At 38.3% G+C, this 4,775-nt stretch overlaps 1 long non-coding RNA gene across 1 annotated transcript; it reads left to right on the top strand.

The window, feature by feature from the left end:
- Positions 1-263: 263 nt before the first annotated feature.
- On the top strand, positions 264-4,199 carry LOC136281301 (uncharacterized). The gene is made up of 4 exons (XR_010717666.1): positions 264-368; positions 1,681-1,758; positions 2,718-3,014; positions 4,078-4,199. It is a non-coding gene; the product is annotated as an uncharacterized lncRNA (long non-coding RNA).
- Positions 4,200-4,775: the final 576 nt, after the last annotated feature.

The following is a 4,775-nucleotide window of genomic DNA, read 5'->3' as shown; positions in this document are numbered from 1 at the left end:
CGAGATGCTTCGGTTTTTAAGTCAGATAGAGGAGACAACGTGTATGAATCATTTGTCTATCTAGGCATCATGCACATAAAAGGTGCTACGAATTTTTAAGAATACTACCCTCTGAAGCTGGCTTTTGTTATGGAAATACGATCACATTATTCATATGAAAGGATCAATCAATTATTTTCCAGTAAATCTCTAAGGAGCGATCCTTCGGTCAGATGAAAAGGCTTTAAAGACAAATCAAAAGCTCAGACTTTGATCATTTTAGCAACCTGTTGCTTGCTGAAGGTCCCTAAAGCCCGACGAATACTTTGGTAAAACGCTTCTCCGCGGAGCTGAAGGTAATCACAACTTATTCGTTGCTGAATTTGAAGGTAGGTAACAACTCGATAAAGTGAAAAATGGCGATTTTATGATTGTAATGATAAATAATAATTGGCTATACCACGTTTAGTCGAGGCAGGAACAATTTTTTGACGAGAAGCCATTTACGGATAGATATGAAATAAAAATGTTGCGTAGCTAACGGTAGAAATTGTTTCATATTTTGCGAATCACCATGAAATTATTAGGAGTATCAGTTATAAATGACTGTAAATATTTAATTGCGCTGCACCGGTATCGCAAAGGTCATGGGTTCAAATCCCGTACAGGCCTGAATTTTTTTCAGGCCTTATTTTCACTACTGCTTAAGAGTGTTCATTACTGCGAAGATCGCTTTCATATTCAAATATCAGTTATGCTTGAGTTTTCGACATTTTTTTCTTATCTTTTTAAGTTAAGTTGAAATCAAAAGAAAAGTTTTGCTTACGAATGGAATGGATATAGAAAAAATGGAATAGAAGCGAAACTACACATTATTTCAAGTGTAGCAAACTTTGAATGAACATTATGCTTTACTTTTTGGAGGGAAATTTTCTGCTTGTGTTGCTCCATAGCTCTCCAGTGAGTTCTTCGAACAATGAGATGAATGATATAATTAGTTGCCATTCACTGAATAGAGCCTTACTACAAAAGGTCATGATCGGTGACCGTAATTAAAACGAAGCTTTCTCTTGGAAAATCAATTGGTATTCGCTTGACGGTCTTTCAAGTTTCTTCACTCTTCGATATGTTTAATTTGCGTTTAAGCCTCGACCTGAGGCAAGTAAAGCCGAATAATTGAACAACTTATACTTGCAATGAGTAATGAATCTCTCTCCTTTATCTCATAAAAGCATCGAGCCTTGGTTCTTTTTTCCGAGAACACCTTCATGACGAAGGGAAAGATGACAAATGCGGAATTAATTACAAGAAGTCTTTTGGCAGTTCTGGATGCGCAAACAATACTGAGAAATCACCTTTTCCCTCATGGTCTCAATGAAAATACTTTTCATTTACCGAATTTTTTCTTGAGTTTCTCCCAGCACCATGTACCTGCAAATAGCGTAGCCCACAGTTTTTCTCGAGCTTCACTCTCGGAAAATCTCTCTCATCTCTGAACTGGTACTATCCGCTAACACGTATCTGAGAATTTTTTCGCGCTAAATGAAGGCTCTTGTTTATTTAACAACTTGATTCTAAAATTGATAGTGACCCTTGGCGATAAAACATTAACTTATCATTAAAATCACGGTGAACAAATACATCTATTGCGATAAAGAATTTGACAATTTCTTTTTCTTTCACTTCATAAATTTAAAACAGGAACTGTGAAAACTATGATGCAGAGGACGATCTTCGTGTTTGTCGCTTGCACCTTTGCTGTGGTCCTAACGGCTAAAAGTAAGTCACACCCAGAATTTAACCAGTTTAATGAATACTATGTTGAACTACGTCTGCTCAGTAACAGATCACAGATGACATCAAATAAGGTACGAACCAAAAAAAGGAACACGGGGCTCAGCCAAGTGTGTCTCTTCTGTTCTTACACCATTTTGACGCCTTCTGTGATTCATTACCGTATAGACCCACGGCAACACGGAATCCTTTTGTTTCATATAATATAGAACGTCTTTCCCCCAATCCAGGACAGATGACAATTCAGAACCAGTGGAAAGGCGCGCGTAACTTAGCTTTTGTCTAATTTGGGTTTGATTACAGCTGCACAAGATCAGGATGACCCTTTTAATGTAGGCCTTAGTCGTCGTTTCAAAATGAATTCAATAATGAAATTGGGTTTCCCCAACGAGGTGATACAAATACGGGTTTATTGTTGGTTACTGACTTTAATTACTCCGTGTAAAGCGTAGTCAGTAACAAAATAGCACGTCAATCGAACGGCATTCAAGTGTCCAAATGCACAATTCTTCGATTCAAAAGCCTATAAAACTGGTTCGCTCGCTGAATTCCGCAAAATAAATCATACTGCACTGGAAGTTCATACCGCTACTCAAACAATAACCCGAGAAGTTTTCTACCTTTTTCTTTTCAGCTCGCCTCAACGATTGCGAGACATTTCTGCAATTTTAAAAAACTTCCTAATGAAAACTCGTTTGTTATACTTAAATGGACTAACGAGATGTCACGCGTAAAATAGCTTCGCTGTGTTATCAGACCCAAAAATTAGATTTCAAATGTTGATTAATGGAAGATGGGTATGAGAGAAAGGCAGGAGTGACGTTCACCTTTTAACTATGACCGTGGGAAAAAACGAGATTAACTTCAAATCTGAAGCAACAATTGGCGTCCAGTAATTTTCATTAACGGAGTATCTAGCTGAGGCATTCTTTTCTTATATTCAGATCTAGAATGCCCCTACTGTGAAAGCTTCACTACCTTGGAGGATTGTGATAACGATTCAACAACGCAAGATTGCCAGCCAAAGAATGTATGCTTCGTGAGAAAGAAAATGTTCGGCCCTACGCCTTACTTCATGCGAGGCTGTATTAAAAAGAAAACGGCTAAAGGGATACAATCCAAATGCAAAAAGGGCAGCTTAGTGAAAAATGACTGTCATTTTAACATCTGTAAGGGGAAGGGATGTAAGGCATCTCTTCCAATTGATAACTGATTTTGCATACAGCGGATAAGGAGTAAGGGTAAGTCTCAATCTTAATTTGGTCAGTTCCCAGACTTCAAGCATTTCCCTCATGCTTCCATTTCGGTCATAAAATGCTATTCGCAACGTTAACGTCACAGAAATAGAATGACCGTAAGGGTCTAAGAGAAAGTTGAGGAGGAGCTGCCGAGGGAAAGTTTGTCGAGATTGAAATATTCTCAAAGCTTGCCTAATCTAGGGAAAAACCATTGATCTCTCTGTGGGTGGGATGGCCGGTGTTTCCTCGTCTTACCCTCCGTCCGGAAGAGCGAGATAAGACACAGATCAGATATATGTTTGAAAAGGTCTAATAGCCGATAATATGGGTTTATTTTGAACTGGTTGAAGTTGCCAAAATAACACGTTACCAACCATTCTCAGTTGAAACGCGGTTACTACTGAGAATAATTGTTGCCAGACTTTCCGCGTTGCACATCTTAGGGAAGACGTCATGACGGCTGGTTTTCAAAATTTTGCAGCCTTTCTGCTTTCTACTTGGTAATTTTTAGCAATGAATCTGATAAAGGCTAGAAGGGTGAGCTTCTTTGGAGAAGGAGCGGCCTCGTAATGTCACCGATTTGACCATTTGTCAGTACTCGGCTACTTTTTTCCGTAACCATTGCATCATACAATCACTCATAAATGGTCATTTTTGTGGTTTTCTGTTTTATTTTATTTCTTTATTGTTCGCTTGCTCATAACGGGTGTCACCTGAAGTTGAAGCCTTCGACCGATTCAAAAAGGCCCGAAACAATGGCAGTGGTCGTAACCCATTCCATGGTAGATATCTTATGTAAAGTACCATAAAAGGTTTCCAATTTTTTTACACCCTAGAAACTTTACATTCTGTGGGTATGTTATCAACCTGATGTAATATAATGTAACCTAGCACTGGGAATGTTGAAATCCCGAGACTTGATTAAGAAGAAATATGTACATTATGATTATAAAAAATTATGGTTATGCCAGAAATCATTCACTATGCGATGCCACATTTCTCATCGTAAATGTGTCAACATAATTATTTTTCTTAATGACATATGTGTTCTTGTTTTGTTCAGCAGAATTTCCCTCAGGAGTGTGGATCATACAATAAAAGCTCAAGAACGAACTTTTACGAAACATTTCAAAGTTGTCTCGTTTCTAACTTTGTGTGTATCATATTGCTTTTATGGTGAAGTTTACAATAAATGATCGAGGAAATGCTTTTTAATAGCAGTGTTTCTCTCTATAAAGATAACCCTTACTACCATAGGTATGAATTTTGCTTGGCTAATAAGATGCCACTGGTTGCTCGCATGGCTTTGTATAAGGGGGAATAAGAACGACCAAACAGCGGATACGATGGGGATTTGTCAGCAGTCAAAGAGAGTATTCAAAACGCCATGAAAATGGAAAAAAAGACTTTCGTTTCTGTCCAAAGCTGAAAACAAATCACGCAAAATTGACAGATCCCAACCAACACCTATATTTTCGTCTCTGTCCCCTTACTTTCGCCTGCCAATCTGAAATGGCTGCTGTCCTATAATATTTAGGGGTACATAGGTTTTTCTTCATCTTTATTTTGATACTGGCATCCACATGATTCATACGGCGAGAAAGGATGTGCTTCAGTTTGATAGGTTTCAAGATTAAAACCAGTTACTACAGCGATACGAAGTAAAATCATTGGATGTGAAAGCACTATGTAACATTGCTTCAGACCATGTGAACCCACTACATTCCAGCGGTTAGGGTTAGGGTTGGAAATGTTGCCTAGTGC

The sequence above is a fragment of the Pocillopora verrucosa genome, chromosome 5 (genome assembly GCF_036669915.1).
Source record: "Pocillopora verrucosa isolate sample1 chromosome 5, ASM3666991v2, whole genome shotgun sequence".
Lineage (NCBI taxonomy): Eukaryota > Metazoa > Cnidaria > Anthozoa > Scleractinia > Pocilloporidae > Pocillopora > Pocillopora verrucosa.
Note: the sequence above shows the minus strand (reverse complement) of the source record. Positions and strands in the feature narration are given on the sequence as shown.